This window comes from Scomber scombrus, chromosome 7 (assembly GCF_963691925.1).
Source record: "Scomber scombrus chromosome 7, fScoSco1.1, whole genome shotgun sequence".
Lineage (NCBI taxonomy): Eukaryota > Metazoa > Chordata > Actinopteri > Scombriformes > Scombridae > Scomber > Scomber scombrus.
This window is the reverse complement of record NC_084976.1, coordinates 19132509-19151101: the sequence shown is the minus strand read 5'-3', so window position 1 is coordinate 19151101 and position 18593 is coordinate 19132509. Positions and strand designations below refer to the sequence as shown.

At 41.7% G+C, this 18593-nt stretch overlaps 1 protein-coding gene across 1 annotated transcript in view; it reads right to left on the bottom strand.

Annotated features, from left to right (window-relative positions):
- foxj2 (forkhead box J2) overlaps window positions 1-18593 on the bottom strand; it is a 321604-nt gene that overhangs the window by 189290 nt on the left and 113721 nt on the right. The gene's annotated exons all lie outside the window — the stretch shown is intronic.

The following is an 18593-nucleotide window of genomic DNA, read 5'->3' as shown; positions in this document are numbered from 1 at the left end:
AGATTTTAAGCTGATGTGATGAGGCAGTAAAAATAAGCCTGGGAATACTCCAAATTTACTGGAATAATGTTACAGCACAGGGCAATTTTTTAAACAATAACATTAATTGGATTATTTTACCATCCCCTCTTGAGCCAGTAGTAGTGTTGCACTACTTTGCTTGCACCAGCGTTTCCATTAATTCCCTCATTGATTGGCCAGACACTAGGATCACCTAGCCAGATCTAAATCAGTCACTAATTAAAAGAGCAAGATGAAAAGCAGCCGACACTGCAGCCCTTCAGGACCTGTAAGGTGAAACAGTCTGTAACAACTACAAACTAGGAAGCTGCTTGAGACTCGCAGCAGAAAAAAAGAAGCTAGCTCTGCATAGTAATGATTCACAATCTTATTCTGCAGATAAACAGATTAAACTGGTATGGGAAACCTTCACTGATAATTATCACGCCTTTGTGCAAGGTCACGTAAAGGCAGGTACACACACACAGACGTGCACGTATTTACTTTACACGTATGGTTGATTGTGTAGAGATACTGTCACATTTACACACACACACCCAAACATTTAGCACATCTCAAAGTAAGAGAGAAACAGGAAGCTAGTCTCTTTCAGTAGCAGGTGCCACATGTTGCTGAAGTCAAGCTGGATTCAGTCTGCTTAAAACCTAACACTGCATAACAATGTTGGGCATTCACAGCACATCTGGCTCTGCCCCCGCTCATAACCAAAGGTGTTAGAAACGCTTCTGTCAGCCTGTCCTATAAATGTTGGCAGATCAGTTCGGCTCAGGAAATGCACCCCCATGTAGACAGAAGCCCAACAGGGGAGAGGAATTTGAGGATCGAGACCAGTGAAGGTTTTTTTTCTTGTGGAGCCTCAGACGATCCTCATGAGTAAGAGGTGGTGAGAGGTTAGTGAGGGGAAAAGCCCTACTGTGTTGTCTTCACACAGCCAAATCTACAGCTGAATCCCACTAATCCTTGGACGTCTGTCCCACAGCAGCAAATATGTAATCTCTCTCTATCTCTTTTTAACGTTTTGACACACAAGGCAACAGTATCTCATCAGAAAAGGTGTTGAGTCTGAGAATACCACTGCTCTTTACGTTGGTATAACGTCATATCTCATGAACTGCAATTAGCTGAGTGGGGAACGCTATTTACGTCAGCCACCTAGTTGTAATTCAAAGTCAGAGTTATAAAGACTTTCTGACACAGATGATATGTCCCACTTTTAAAACAAGAACTACATCTATTATCAATGAAGCAGTGACAAAAAGGCTGGTAGTGCATCTAAATAAAATCCAGCAACACTAAGGGTTATAAAAAATTAGCGATGGTTTCACTTGTTAATGAACAGCTACAAATATGTAGCAATAAAAATGGCATATTTAGACTTAATTTCCATTCCTCTCATGCGACTAACCATCTTGGTATAATGCATGAACACTCTTTAGTTGCAATAACTTCCCTCTTTGCCAACATTGCATCTTAACAAGGTGACACCACCTTCGGACAATTCTGTGACATACAATGTAATCAGCGACTTAATATGTAAGCATAGATGACACAGAGCATCTGGTGCCAGCAATTGATCTTCTTGCTATTTCCCATCACTGCTTGCTGCAAAATGTGTGAATGAGTGCGTCTGTTTCCCAAAGCTGCAGCCATTGATAGAGAAAATGCCCCAGTTAACGCTGAACAGATCACATAACAATCAACTTGATGAGCCTGATCAGCACCAGTCCAAGGTTTGGGTCATTTATTGGCTCATTGCGAAAAATTAGATTGAAATTGCTATTACATAATTGAAAAGAGAGCATTCACTCCTAATCACCTTTCAAGAGATAGACTTAAGAAGGCTTCGATGTGAAATAATGTCCCGATTTGAATAATGAAACCTCACAATCTGAATTGAGAACAAATTAATCCCGACCCCGAGCCAGACATGCATTCCAAGCACTTTGTACATTTCATTCTTTTCGGTGTCAAAAACCGGGAGAGGATCTGCAAGGCTGTCTCGTATCACAAGGCCAGTTTTAGAAGCCGGAGCTATTTACATACAGAGATGAAGCACATTAAAACAAGCGCAGGAACATCAAACTATCTTCATCACAGGCTTTCTTCCATCTCCGCACTGACGTTCTCTCTTCCCTCCTTGTCTTCGTCTCCTTGTTGTACTGGAGATAACACGCTGTGCAAATTCCATTCAGGTGCAAACACACATATTTGCATTTGTAACAGCTGTATAGTCAGCACCTGTTTATGAAGGAATTTCACATTCAAACTTGAAAGAAAATAGAGCAAAGCTATTTTTATATAAAGTGATAAGGCAATAAAACTGTTTCAACTTTGTACCTGGTACATACACCTCATAAATCTGGCAGAGTCACTTCAGTACAAAGCCTGCTATAAATGCTGGATTCTGGGTTCTTTGAGAAGAGAATGACAAAGGGTTTTAACAAAGCTGGCCCTATACATGCAGTGCAGGAAGTCTCACAGATCAGGAGGCATGACACAGCAGCCCAGGGTGACATGCGACATGGGCCACAGACACAGGCTAACATAGTCTTTATAAATGCCCCCATTTCCTCTTTTTAATAACCACTTATGCTGTCATTTCCTGCCCCATCCATCATCATGAAGGACCGCACCACACTGCTGCTAAAAGCTGCATGCCGCAAAACATTCCTGCACATTTCTCCATCGTCTTTCATCATTTCTTTTCACCCTCCTTTACTTTTTGGTGCGTGTGTATGTGTCTATGTGGTGTGCACACAGATATATTACAGATACACACACATACATACATACATACTGTACATACATACAGTAACGTGTATATGACAGTGTGAATCCCATGGGTAAAGTCTCAGGGTCCTCTCTCATCCAAAACTGTGGCTGGTGTTTGTGTGCAAGTATGCTTTTCATTTGTGTGCGTATTTTTGGGTATGCTCTCAGTGCATGTGTATATGTGTGTGTGTGTGTGTGTGTGTGTGTGTGTGTGTGTGTGTGTGTGTGTGTGTGTGTGTGTGTGTGTGTGTGTGTGTGTGTGTGTGTGTGTGTGTGTGTGTGTGTCTGACTGCATACCCATGGGTCCCTCACTGAATGTACTTTTTGAGAGTGTGTGTGACTGTGTATTGCATGCATCCATGTGAAGCTGTGTGCCTGCTAGCTGCCTCCAGACTTGTTTTCCCAAAACAAGCCGCAGGGCTTTGGCTCAGGTTTGTGTACGAGCGTGTTTGTGTGTGTGTGTGTGTGTGTGTGTGTGTGTGTGTGTGTGTGTGTGTGTGTGTGTGTGTGTGTGTGTGTGCATGCACCTGTTTGATAGTGATTGTGTGCAAGGAGTGCACACTAAATTCTCTCTCGCTGTCGTGTGTGTTTGTACCTGTCTGTGTGATTTTGTTTATGAATGTGTCTGTCTGTCTGCCAGCCTGTCTACAGCATCCTAATTTTGATTAAATATTGTTTATTCCCGCACTGTACCATAGTCCACTCTGAAAAACTGCACTCTAATCATACTTAAAACAGCACTTTTACTTCTAACTCCACGTTACAACTCTTCCCTCCCCCTCTAAGAGACTCACCACTCTATAAAAACTTGCAGTGAACTACACAAATGATGCCCGGTTTCTGATCATGGTGTTAGATAATATTTGATTTTCCTTCAACTTGTCATAATCAAACACATCATACTTTCACTATTACATCTAATTAGAGGAAGGTACAGTTCTGAGTTTCTACTGATAGCTTGGCAGCTCTGACAGAAACAATCAGTAGAGATCTGCTGTACCTTCACTAATGTTTGCAAAAAAGCTGTTTAGCTAATGTTGACAAGCAGATATTGTTAAAATCAGAATTCAATACATTTGTTTTAAGTTGAAAATCATTTCATGGTTTCACCTTGAAATTCAAATACATGCAGTAAATACTGGAGCTTCAAATATGTATATGAAGATGGACGGTAGTGAGTTGTTATGTCACCCATTAGTCTGTATTGGAGCCAGATTGAGGAACAGAATTGCTGCTTATGGTCAGCACCATTTCTATTTGGAGTCAGGACCTTCTATATAATACAACCCACCACCTGAGACCGAAGCGAACGCTAGCTTACTGGGAACATCAAGTTATGCACACTCGGGCTAAAAGTAGCTAATTTAGCTAAATAGTGCTTAGAGGGCAGGTATCATAATCGAGTAACATTAAACTTACCAAAATATTACAACAATAGTCCAACTCAGAGTGAGCCCTGGAGCCAGGGAGAGAAGCAGCTGAGCAAACTGTAAACCACAGCTGTCAATCAACACCCACATAAACATCAAAGCCTGCTATAAGGCTTCAAATCTTATCAATGGAGAATTAATCTCCAAAATGACCACAAGCACACTTATTAGAGGGCCCTTATTTAGACTGTAATGACTCATGGGAAAAAATAACTTGGTATTTCAAGAGAGAAGTTGAGGGATTTCTTTGGGGCCAACATCTGGTGGCTGTTGGTGATGTTGCACTTTAAGGTACTTCAGTGCTGGTTTCAGCCTCAATTGGTGGATGCTACTTGCTTGATACACATCAGCAATGAAAATGTCTGTCAACATTTACCCCCTTGAATTCATACTTTTAGAGAGCTAACACGTGTTTTCTTCATAATTAGAGGAAACTAACAATATCCAACCTCTACCTCATGTAACATGCAATATGTGCAACATGTGCAGTAGACTCTCTCTGTGTGTGTGTGTGTGTGTGTGTGTGTGTGTGTGTGTGTGTGTGTGTGTGTGTGTGTGTGTGTGTGTGTGTGTGTGTGTGTGTGTGTGTGTGTGTGTGTGTGTGTGTGTGTAAATAGTATTTTATTGTTTTTATGTATAATATTTATTTTGACTTTTTATTGCACCATAGGAAGAGAATCCCGAACAAATCTCGTTGTGACACCTGTTGTACAATGACAATAAAGGAAATTCTATTCTATTCTGACAATATTTTAATCTGTATTTTCACTTAGAGGTGTATTTGCACTGCACTGACTGATAAAAGTTTAATTTTAAAGAACGAGTGAATTTTATATTTTTTATATTTTTACTGCTGTTTACAATCATTTAATGTTTAAAAAACCTCTTCACTCAAAAAAAAGTCAGTTGATGCATTAAAGAAAATCTAGTGTGCAATTTAATCTGATAAATCGTGTCCCCTGCTGTTTTCAATGGAGGGCACTCTATCTGGAAATTATGGATTTATTTAACGAGCACTGTAGTCTGAGATGTTATCAGTGAAAATATAGATTTGTATTTAATAAACTCGATTTATTTGTCGTTTTTAAGTAAGCCTTCCCAGATTTAAAAAAAAAAAAAAGAAAGAAAGAAAGAAAACAGCATACTGCATTAAAGACATTTTTTAAATGGAAAACCTTAGTCACTCCCACATCACATGACCTCCTGCCTTCATGCCACCACATGTATAAAGGTCTGCTCCAGGCTAAAGTGAATATGCAACACGGTCATCGATACAACCCCAAGAAGAGTCCAGAGAAGAACACTGGGAGAGGGAAGTAGCATAATCGCTCCAAAACACCAGCCTCTGATCTTGTTAAAGACTAATTGATGTTCTATGTTAACAAGCTTTACCTTAATTAGTGGTATTAAAAAGAACATTGGGTGCAACGTGTGGAGAGGGTGGGAGAGGATTTTGGGTGGGCGGCAGGATTGAGGAAACTATCCACTAATGTTGCATCAAACAAATGATGAAAGGGGAGGAGAGAGAACGAGAGGGAAGCGGAAACTGTGCAGAGGAAGTCACAGGTTGCAGGGGTGAGAGAGGAGACGGAAAGTATTGAGGCAAGAAGAAACAGGGGGATTGGAAGAAGAAAAGAGACAAGCAGAGGGGGGATTGAGCTAAGCTTGAAGGTTTTCTGTGCAAAAGTCAATGAATCAATAAGGTGAAATTGATAAAGAGCAAAAGGGGTTGGAGAAAACAAGCACACAAATGTTGACTCTATTCCTCTCATCTCTTCTCAGGCGCCTTCCAACCATGTCCCTCCTGTGATATTCAATTCCAACCAGCCCTCTTAGCCCACCCCTCACTCTCCCCCCTTCGTTCTGCTGCCTTTCCAATCTCTCACCCCTGCTCTCCCCTCATGCCTTCTCTCCTGCACCTCCTCCTCCTTCTCCTCACACCTTCTCTCATCTCTCTCTCTCCCTCCACACCTTCTGTCTCTCTCTCGCTCTCTCTCTCTCTCATCACCTCTCCTTTCCCCTCCCCTCCTGTCTTCCCCCTTCTCACAGCTGGTACAGTACAGATCTCTCTCTGGGCAACTGTACAAAAGATCGGCAGAGAGAAGGGGGCTGTACTGACACTGAAGGCGAGACTTTAACGGCAGCAGTGCATGCAGTCGGCTGCTGCAGTACGCCTGTGTGTAAATTTCACAGGGCTTGCGAGGGAAAATGATAAACTGAACAGAGCACATCACCTGTGGGTGAAAGAGCTGATTGAAATGGATATCAGCTAGAGAATTCAACTGAGAGAGGGGTGAGACACGAAATAGCCCACAGAAATGGGAAAACAAACAACACATTAATTCCAATTTCCATCTGGATAAATGCACTCAGTGCCCCACAATGCAGGCCAATACATTTGATCTTGCTACTCCCAATCACTGCAGCAAATCTGCAAGAGAAGCAACACTGTGCCTCTCCATTTTACAGGTCAACAGCAAGATCTTCTGCCTTGGTGGTCTCCATGGTCCAGGGCCTTTTTTTTTTTCTTTTAAGAAAAACAAGTGGTAATAATGGTGTTTGTGCCTGTCATTCACCTCTTCCCCCTCATAAAGTACTGCAAGGCAAAAACAAAAGTTATTTGGGCACCCGAAGGCGGTGCAAATTTAGAAATCCACCAACAAAGTGTAATATCTCACACACTCCTTCACACAGCTGGGGAAAAAAAAAAAAAAAAACCCGCCTGCTCCAGCTGTCAGAGAGTGTTTGAGGCAAGTCAGCCCGTTGGGGAAGATTCCTCGGTGGCAACAGAGGGATAACTGCGTGCTGCCATACGCCCAAATATTCAGCGTATCGGGATATAAATAGATCAAGAGGCAAAACTGATCAGCAATCTTGCGGGCATAGCGGTGGCTATACAAGCAAGCAGAGACACACACACACACACACACACACACACACACACACACACACACACACACACACACACACACACACACACACACACACACACACTAACATTGACCACGCAGCCTGAGAAAATGAGCATCAACAGATATGATCACCTCAATTAATACATCCGCAGCAGAGTGAGGGGGGAACTGCAGCCAGTGCTGGTGTTTAAAGACTTAAGCTGAACCAAAAACTCTTTCTTTAGCTATTAATAGCCACCGATGCATATAAAATTCATGCCAGACAAAATCATAGCCTAAAGGTTTAGTCTAGCTATGTGATTAATTGAACTGCCGGTAAGCTGTGTTGTGGGTATGTGTATGTGTATGTGTATGTGTATGTGTATGTGTATGTGTATGTGATTACAATATGTATCCGGGCTACTGTGAGGAACCTATGCGTTAAGGGGCTAAGAGGCTTGTGAGTTTCCAGGCGCAGCAATGACAGAGGGGTCAAAGCCCCGGTGCGCTGGCCGTTTCCACTTCTCCATCCCCGGCCATCCATCTCTCCATCACAGGCAGCTGTACAGATGCCGACACCCGAGCCCTCTATTCCTGTCTCAATGACGCGTAGCACCCTCTCACTGCCCGAGCCGCAATTAATCTAAGCAGTACTACGAGTCTTGTGTGCGTGTGCGTGTGGGTGATGAAAATAAAAAAAAATGCCTCCGCACTCTGCAAATATCATTCAAATAAATGTACTTACTGTTTTTCACCAGCCTTTCCCCCCTCTTTTCCTGCGTCCCTCCATCCTTTTTCACATCCTTCCTTTTTGAGGTATCCGTTTTGCGGGTGTCCCCCCCCAACGCCGCCACCGCCGCCACCACCGCACACACACGCACGCACACACGCTGGGAAAATATATATCAAAAATATATATATGTTCTACATGTATTCAATTTCTCCGATCTCTCTCTTTACCTCTCTCCCTCCCTCTCTCCTCTCCTCTCACACACACACACTCTCTCTCTCCTTCTCCCTCTTTCCCTGTTCTTTTGTTAAAATTCAGTATATGCGCCCCGTCACCTAGCAACCGTCAACCTCTCTCTCTCTCTCTCTCTCTCTCTCGCTCTCTCTCTCTCTCGCTTCCTCCCCCCTCCCTCCCTCTCTCCATCACTGGCGACACGTGTTGAATGCTAAACTTAGCGGTCCGGAATAAAATTAATAAAGGGATGGACGCTCTATATTTCCCCCTTTCTCTGCCTTCTCCCTCTCCCTCCTTCACTCTTGCGCGTATCATAATGCAATATAAATATTTACTAGAACCACTCAGTCCTCTCATTGCCCACCCAACACCCCCCCCCCCCCTCCCCCATCTTCCTCTCTTGCGTCCCTCCGCATTTTCCCTCCCTCCCTCCATCCATCCATCCATCTCTAGCTCCCTCCCTGCATCCCTCCCTCGCCGTCCTGCCTTTTCTCATGCCTCCTATCGCCTCTTTCTGCTTCTCCAAGCAAAACGGAGGCGCCACACCAGCGTCTGTGGATCCACATGTGAGTGTCACCCTGCCCGGTGCGTCTTTGCATGGAGAGCTGCAGCGTGCGTGCCCGTGTGTGAGTGCATGTGTGTGCGTGTGAATGAGAAATCTATACTACTACAGTAGCAAGTCAGCGCCCATGTGTGACCAGGTTGCAGGGAGTGGAGGAACACTGCAGATCAGTTTGTGAACTCCTTATTTTTGGCTTCAGAGTTGAAATATTTGTATTTAAGTTTTTGTAACCATTTGTTGAACAGAAATGCATCAGTGGGCTGTTTTATTGTATATTTTGATTGCAATGCTTTTTCTTTCCAAATGTGAGTTTCTGGAGGAACAGGTGTTGAGTACTTTAGAGTATTTGGCTGTTGATTATCTATATGTTTCTTAATGTCAACAAATTTCACATGCATAGCCAAACCAACAATTAACTCATCCTCAAGTATTGTGTGTGCATCCAAAGTCTGGTATATTGTATTTCCCGGTGCCATGAGTCAATAAGCTGCAACGCTGCACTTAACATCTTCCCTCACCACAAAGAGTTTGGGCATGTAGAAACGCCTCAAAGACTAACAAAAGCAATCATGTTTTCATTCTCGGGAGAGCAGTTCTTTGTACAGTACAAGCCTCTGCACATGTGCAGTAACATGACTCCATTTACAGCTTCGCTAGTCTGTTGTGCTACATAACACAACCTCTTTGATTTTCTACTAAAGTTCTTTACAATGTACGCAGTATCACACCAGTTTGTAAAACAGTCACAAAATGTAATCTATAAATTCATGAACACGGATTGATTATTATTTTTGTGACTCTCAGCATGACTTTCAAAAAAATGGCAGTCTCCTGCAAGCCAAGTACATTAAGTCCACTTTTTGAAAGTCTATTCATCCACTCAACCCACCATCCAAGTAGGCTACATAAATTTGTCACCTTAGATACCTTAGATACCTTAGAACACAAATCAATGGATTAAATTTGGTAACAATTTTCACAAACGGCTGTGACACTAAGCTGCAATGTGGTACAAAATGACTGAAAACATGATCGCTGTTATTAGTCTTTGGAGCCATTTCTGAACAAACTACCGTAACCAAACTGTTTGGGGTGAAGGTACATTTCACCCAGTGCAGAAGCAGACTCATTTACCTGGTTTTAATACTGTTTGGACAACAACAGAGGTCTACAGCATAGATGAATAACATATATCAGGCTTTAGATACACACAATACTTATAATAGGCTCAGTTCATTGTTTGGTTCTGCACATGAGATTTGTTCAGTTAGAAAAACTATAGAAATCACCAGCCATATCCTTCATATTTGGGATGTGCTGTTCACTTCCTCTTAGTCATCCTTACTTTGCTCTTTTTCTGTGTGTAAACTTGATCAGCAATAATTAATGGAGCAGTAGTTAACCTAAAATCAAGAGCAGGCTGTGCACCACTCAGTTAAAGATCTTATTGTTGGGGTTAGGGTTAGTCACACACACTGAGCATGTGTGTGTGCAAAAAATACACATAGCTGCACATCTAACCACACACAGAGTCCTTAAATGTAACAACTTCTTTAGGACACACAGGGCAAAGGTCTTGCTGAATTGATAGAGCTGTCTCGCCCCTGGAGGGTCGGTAAATGATGGATGCACACCTTAGTTCCATCTAATTGAACAATCATCAATATGAGACTGACTCCAAGGCACACACATGCGCAGCAGAAGCCATACACAGGTTGCAGTATTGTGTAGATGTGTTAATAGTGTGAGCACAGATCAATGCCTGGAGGTGATGTCCCCTTTATCAGACTTGAGATCTGTCTTGAGAAACCATCACAGTCCCAAACCTCAAACCCAAATCATTAGGCTCGCCTCTGGTCACTCAGGTCACCAGTGTGTGTGTGTGTGTGTGTGTGTGTGTGTGTGTGTGTGTGTGTGTGTGTGTGTGTGTGTGTGTGTGTGTGTGTGTGTGTGTGTGTGTGTGTGTGTGTGTGTGTGTGTGTGTGTGTGAGAAATTTTAATGTTTATAATGTTATATCGTTAGTTCACGGAAATTACAAAAAAAGAGACAGATTTTCCTCACTTGCTCCTATAGTCATGCAGATATTTTTGGTTTCTTCGAAATACAATGGGGTCGAATGGAATTTCTTTTGTTTCGCTGGCAGCACTGAAAAATATGACATTAAAAAATTCAACAGCAACATCTCACTCCACAATCAGTGCCCCCATTACTCTTGATTATCTGGAGAAAATGCAGTCAACAGTTGTCACAGTTTTCCTTTAGTAGAAAATGTTTGTGACGAAAAGCTCGACACGAAAAGGTACAGTTCTGATTCCTGGGTGATAAATACCACACAGAGAAAGGAAAATGTGTTTTTTGGAGAACTGACACTTTAATCCACTGACATTTAGAAAAGTTACACACAAACACAACAAATGCAAACATGTAGGCTTCAATTTGCTTACACAGGGGCACACATTAGGGCTGCAACTAACAATTACTCTTATTAATGATTGATCGATTGATTCTTTTTTCAATCAATCTACCAACCATTTATACCATAAAATGTCAGAAAAAATCAAATCAAAATCTCCTAAATCTCAGTGTGATATCTTGCTAGTTTTGTCTGACCAACAGTCCAAAACCAGCAGATGTTTTCAAGCTTTTATCTTAAAAACAATTCATTAACTATCGAAATAGTTTCCAAGTAATTACTGACAAACTGATTGACTCACTGATCGTTTCACTTCTAGCACAGATACACACACAGACACACACACATACTGTGCATACTGTGGTTTCCACCTGGCTGTTTCCACCCCGCATGTTTTGTGATGGAATGAGGATGAAGTTGCACTGGGGACAAACAATTAAGAACATAAACTGCTGCTAGTTACTCTACATGCACACTGATGTACTTTCAGTTTTAGGACTCTCTCCATATGGCAATAAAAGTTAGGATGTGAGACGATTAGGCTCCAGATGGTATAGAAGGACTGGTGGCCGCTGTTCCCAGGCCACATGATCTGTGATATGTTATCCATATCTGGTTCAGTGGTGCGTTCACTGTCACTGCTGTGGTATTAATGTTCAGATACACATCAGCTATTCATATTTCTGCTATGGGGAAAAGGTGAACCAGCCGCTGTACTCTTCATATTCCTCTTGTTATCTGTATTTGCCACATGCATTCATCTTCATTTGCATTTGCATTCATCAATCAATTCATCATCACAGCTTGCCTCTGTGCACCCCCTCTCTCTTCCTTCCTGTCTCTATGGCGGTCTCTCCCTTTTGCTTACAGCCTATGGAGATACGAGTGGTAACATTAGGGTTTATGAGGCATGTGATGGTCTGCTTCATCACTGTATTTACTCCACAGTGTGTGTCGGTATGTTTCTGTAGTGAAGACATACAGCGAGTACATTTACATGATGTGCTGTTGTGGTTAATAAAGGTGCAATGTGTTATTTAGGCGCATCACTCTGCTGATGTCTGTTTTTCCCAGCTCCACCTCAATTTAACGTCTGTGAGAGCATGTGTGTTTGTATGTGGTAAAGAGAGAGAGTGAGAGACAGTTTGATTTTTGCTGTTTGGTCTAATCGGATGTGGCTGAGCTGTCCTATCTCTATTTACGCATCTGTTTAGCGCTGAGCTAACAATCAAGTTTCTCTCTCTCTCACACACAAACACTGTGTACACAGAAACACAAGGGTGCACTTGAAATTCTGGACTCCATTACAACATTCTCAAATATTTTATATTTTATAGTAATCATATTTAAAGAAAAAAGCAAATGTAATGAATGGAACATATTTATAAATTCATGTTTATTATGTTTTTTTTATGAATATAAAATTAAATACAATTAGACATGCTGAGATGATGCACAAGCAGTACGACAATTAACTATGTTACAGACTTTCCTGACGAAAAGCTTCTCCTTTATTTTTAAAAATAAAATTTCATTAATTTATGTTCATGTAAACACTGATATACCCTGCAGCAGTGGTGGAATAAAACTAGTAGCCTATATTTAATCAAATACTGTACTTAAGTATTATTTTTAGGTATATAGGCTTGTGTATTTTGATTTCTTACCATTTTACACATCTTTATACTCCTACACATCTACATACTTTGTCTGTATGTCTTATTTCATTACATTTATTTTACAGCTATAGTTACTAGTGTGATTTACCAGTTATTATTAGCTTATAGAATATGATGCATTGTAATAGATCACCTATCCACCACCAGTATATAAAGGAGTGAATTGTTGCTCCACCACGACAAACTACAATTCTGCTTGCACACAGTATTAATGCATCTAATGATTTAACAGTGTGACACCTTCAAGGTGCTTTTTCTGCATAGTTATTTTTATCTTAAAGTACATTTAGCTAATAATACTTTTAAGTAATTTTTTATTGTATAACTTTTACTCATTATGGAGTATCTTAAGTGTGTGCTATTGGGAACAGTAAACATTTTGAGCATGCAAGTTGGCCTTAATAACTTTGTTTTCCTTTGTTATTTTATTGGAAAATCCAACCCAAAAGATAAATGATGAACGACTATACACAGCCTGCGGTTTAAACAGATGACGCAATAAACTTAACAAATGCTACTTAAGACTCTACTAACAACAAACATAGTAATAAAGGTGCATGTTCATACACGTTTTGTTTTTACATAAATGGGATTTTTCTAGCCTAGAGAGACCTTTAACATTTCCAAGAAGGGATTTGACTTTTTCAAAAATGTGAAAACAGGGATTGGAGATAACATTTTCATTTCACTTGGTGTCCCAGATGGTGAATGTTTTGAACATTATAATGCTAATTTTACTGAATACATTACTGTTTATAATAATAGACATAAATGACAAATATTTTCCAAATTATACCACCACTGAACCGTTCAAACTTTTCACCCCCTTCAGCACCTGCAGACACAAACCACAGAGATGTTGTACACAAGCAATTAAAATTGATTTGTCTATAATTCAAAGTGCAGTTAATGAGGTTAATTGAGACAGAGAAAATTTCTTTTTAATAGTTTTATCACTTGATTCCTGTTATGTTAGGTCCCACTGAAAAAGAGACAAGATTTATGAAAGAGGTTGACCACACGGAGAAAGAGACAGGGGTGGTGAGAAGGCTGCTGGTGTCTCAGATGAGTGGTGTTAGTCTGGCAGTACAGTCTACAGTACCTCAAATTGAATTTGGCATGTTCACACAGGCCAAATGGCGGTTTTGAATGCTCGTTTTGGCTTTGATCGCTGCAGTGTGTGGGGGCTGGTCAGCTGAACTTGAACTATTCCCTTCTCCCTGTACAGCAAATAAGCATCAGGTCTTCTTTTTTTTTTTTTTTTTTTTTACAGCTCTGTTGTTTCCTCTCACTGTGACTGTCAAGTTCCTCCATCTGGCGGGGATGTCGTTAAACAAACAGACCTCAGGCCACAGGGAATATACTGAGATTTCCACACATTGCAGCATTCAACAGCCGTTTGTGAACTCATCAAATTGTATTTCTTCTGGAGTGGACTTAAAAGTTGTTGGGATGACTTTATGTTCCTGGCTGGACTGTGAGGTATTAACATTGAAGACACGAGGCTTTGAAATGGAACAAGACAATATGGAGGGTGTGGATGAGGGGATGGAGGGCTCATTATAGGTTGAAAAGCAGCAAAGAGGAATAGCGAGGAGGCAGGCCACGGAGCACTGCTATGTTTTTAAAAGAGCTGGAGATGCCTTTTCAACTTTCTGTGAATTCCTCCACCTTGCACACTACTGCACACTATATGCGTGCATTAACTTTCAGTCGTTTCAGTCCATCTCTCCTTCTCTCTCCCTCCAACTCTCTCACACAAACACAGGGCAGAAAAGTGAGGGAAAGTGGCAATTGAATTTCCTTTCAATGGCAGTGTGGAATAGGAAAAAGCACAGGGCCACAGTGCTAGCCTCTATCTCACGTAGACACTGAACGTAGCCTTAATCCATTCCTCTGCCCTTCCCTTTCCACACATACTTGTCTCCAAATCCCCTCCACTCCATTCCTGGAATAAATTATTTCATTTCTTTTTGGTCCACAGCATTTTTATTCGTCTCTGTGGTGCGCCTCAACTTCTGTCCCTATGGAGAGCCCTCATGAATGTGTTGGGCTCACACCCTCTGATCATCCCTGCTCTGAACGCCTTTAGATACACACTGGCTTCTGGCTGCCTCCAATGCACATAAGGACTCTCTCTTTCCCTCACCCTCCTCTCCCTTTTTCTCTCTCTCTCTCTCTCTCTCTCTCTCTCTCTCTCTCTCTCTCTCTCTCTCTCTCTCTCTCTCTCTCTCTCTCTCTCTCTGACTCACAAATAAACAAAGCAATAACGCAGGCTGTTGAATAGATCTGGATTCTTTATCTTTTTCTTCACGCACACAAACTCTGCAGAGACAAAACACACTTCACCCTCCTCTGTGGATATGAGCTTGCGCTGTTCATCCTTGTTCAGATTAATGATGACATTTAACAACACTGAACAATTTCAAATAACATCTATAATTCATCCGGGAACATACATACAACAATATATGGAACTCAGTCTATATTGCTGAGCTCGTGAATATGGAGAAAAGCGGCAAATGAATTATTCTTTTTTATTAATTGGAAGAGAGAGTGTAAGGACTTGATTACCAGAGCAAGAACCCTTTGTGTGTAATAGCATGTGTTCATATGGTTGCATGTGTGGGGGGGCTCTGAACATGTGTGTTTGAAGAAATTAATGAAGGCAGTTGCGCTCGCGCGCCAAGTTATCATGTTGGGGTGCTGCGCTGATTCGCGTGGCCTGGAACCTGTGTTTCCCAACGGGACATAGCTTGACAACACAAGATTGGGATTCGATAAAGATAAGTGAGCGCTCTGTTTCATCCAGGTCAGTGGGGAGTTCACTTCTAACTTCTAACCCAGCAAAAAGCACACACGGATTCACACAAGCATACACACACATAGAAACCACATTCCCCCGGCAGGCGGTCCTCCAGTGGTATCAATTAAGGAGCTGGTCCAATCAATGTCAGCTAATCTTAGCACCAGCTTGATACTCAACTACAAGGAGATTAAGACTAAGCTTACATCTTAACACAGAGGAGCCAGCCACACAATCATACATACAAAAGACCCCCCAATCACAACACATAAAACACACATTACACATCCCAACACCCAGAGATGTTAACACAACGCTCAGCCTCTTTTTTGTTTGCTGTGTGTTTGCATCTGGCGGTATTTGTGCTTTGAGACACTCTCTGAACAGAGGACAATAATGGAATGTGTACTTTCTCTTTCTCTCACAGTTTTTTTTTTTCTCCTCTTGTCTCTCCCTTTGCTAGGCTAAAATCTGACCTAAATACTTCAGGTTTTTTGATGATTGGACCAAAACAGAGATCAGAGGCGTCCAGCGGGCTTGTCGTGATAGTGGAGGAAAAGGAGTGAGGCTGAGGATCCGGACACACTCACGGAAAGATGCTGGTATTACCACACTTCATAACTGTACAACACGGACGTCATAAACCAGTCAAACTTTATCCCCACAGACCGCTGAATTCATCATCTTAAATCTTACTCAAAGCCTTACCTTTCACCCTGCCGTGAGATGAAAAAGCTGCAGTGTATCGGCTCTGTGCCCTCAACCAAGCCACTGCTAATCCAGGCCTGGGCGGGAGGGGTCCATCATTCACACGATCGGAGGGGACACCTAATAACCTTTGACCCTGGCTTGTGACCACACCTTGAGATAGAAGAGCCGGTAATACAGTGATGGCAGCCGGCCCACCAGTTAATGATGTGCTTTTTCCTTTTTCAGCTTAATACGGACCTGTCCTGCTCACAGTCATCACTGCACTGACACACAACCACAAGCTCGGCCTCATGCACACATTGTCTTTCTGTCGAACACGCGCACGCATATGGACACAATCAGAAAAGGAAACATAGAGGTCAAAGAACGCTTCAACAGTTTTTTAAGAGCGCCCATTTTTCATTTAATGACTTGAGGTGATGTGATAGGTGTAATCACCGTGATGAAGTCCCTTCCAATTCCATCAGCACCTGCTGATCCGCAGGACAGGAAATAAAGAGACACAGACCAGGAGAGTTTAAAAGAATGTTTTGCTCAGGTAGAAAACGTCCTCAGCTCAGTGTGAAAAGATGAGAAGTGGAGCTCACCACCAAAGTTATGTTTTACTGTTATAATATAATGGTGAGATTTTATTATAGACATTAATCTTAGTTTTTCTAAATTAAACATTTCCTGAGTAGGCAGGAATATTTTTTATTTTAACTGCAAACTATAAATCATCAGATTTAGTGCTGTCTAATGCACCTACAGGTGTGTAAGAAAATTTCAGTCATTCAGTAAGTAGCCTAACAGGAATGCCCGGCAAAGGTCTAAGACAAAATCATTGCATTTTCAATAAAAATGAATGTTGACGGTGTGTGAGAATATTAACTTGATTTTAGATAATAAGAATAATTTGCAAGTAAAACAAAAAGATGTTTTAAAACAGTGGTTCTCTGAATTCTTCTGTAGTAGTACTGAGACACTGCCGTGCCTTGAGATAAAAGCTAACATCCATATGCTAACATGCTGTTTTAAGTAAGTAGAATGTTTAGCATCTTTGTTAGGATGTTAAAATGTTAATTCTAATTAGCATGAAACCCAAAATGCAGTGGAGGCTGATGGGAATTGCATTAGTGCAGGAATAATGGTGACGCCACTCGAAAAGTTAAGGGATCATTTAAGTTATTAAAATTAATTCTAGGGGGAACATCACGACAATCCATCCAATAGTTGTCAATAAATTACACTCAAAAGCACACATCAACCTCATGGTGGTGCTACAGGTAGGGTTAGGAGACCACTAAAGTTATTAGTATATCCTCTCGGGTCCCTGAATGTCTGTAAAAAATAATCATAATCCATCCAATAGCAGTTGAGATATTTCAATCTGGAAGAAAGTGGTGGATCAACCAATAGACAACGGCATCACTATAACCACGTCACTAGTGTGGCTAAAACAATAAGTTGTCTAACTGTAACTACCTCCACCTCTGAGTAACATCTTTAAAGGATGCACAGGATAAATCGTAGACTACAGTAAACATCCATTTCATCCAGTGATCAATCAGGAAACCAATCTTTTGATTGACTTCATAATTGCAGGATCAGTCATCCTAGAGTGTTGCCATTCCTCACCATAGTTACCATTAACCCTGTTCCCAAACAACCTAGAAACCAAAATTAGATAATCAATTGAAGCAATCAATGACTTGATCAACTGGTGAATACATGTCTAAGTCACCACCAGTCATCCTTTAAACTGCAGTGATGCATGTGCTGTCAGAGCTCTGTGTGCATTGAGTCCAGGGAGAATAGAAGCAGAGACAAGCAAAGCACACCTCAGCTCTCTGAAGTGGCTTCCCTTCCTCTAAACACTGATCTGATAAGATAAGAGCAAACCCCACCAGGAATTTGTTTTCACCGCTCTTTCACGGTGGAGCGGATGATAGCGAAGACATGTGAAGAAGAGAGCCACTTTGGCCCTGTCTCAAGACACTAAGCAAGTGAATTCCACCAGAGAGGAGGAATCCAGAGCCAGTTATTGGTTTTGGCCCTGTCAGAATGACCCAGTGAAGCCAAACATCTGCTTCTCCTATTTGATGGGGAGGCAACAATATGTACTTGGCAGTCACTGTCAGCGCTCACTCACACAAAAGGAGAGTGGCCCGCGACTCAAGGACGGACACGGGCGAGAAATTATGACTGCTTCGATTCCACTACTCATTGACTAAACACGGATTCAATTAAACCCAGCTGAAGGTCACGAGGTAATACAATGTAAGCGAGTCCGGCGCTGTGCTTAATGGAAGCTCTCATGGCTCTGGTAATATTTAATCCAATGGCCCACCCTGACTATCCCCT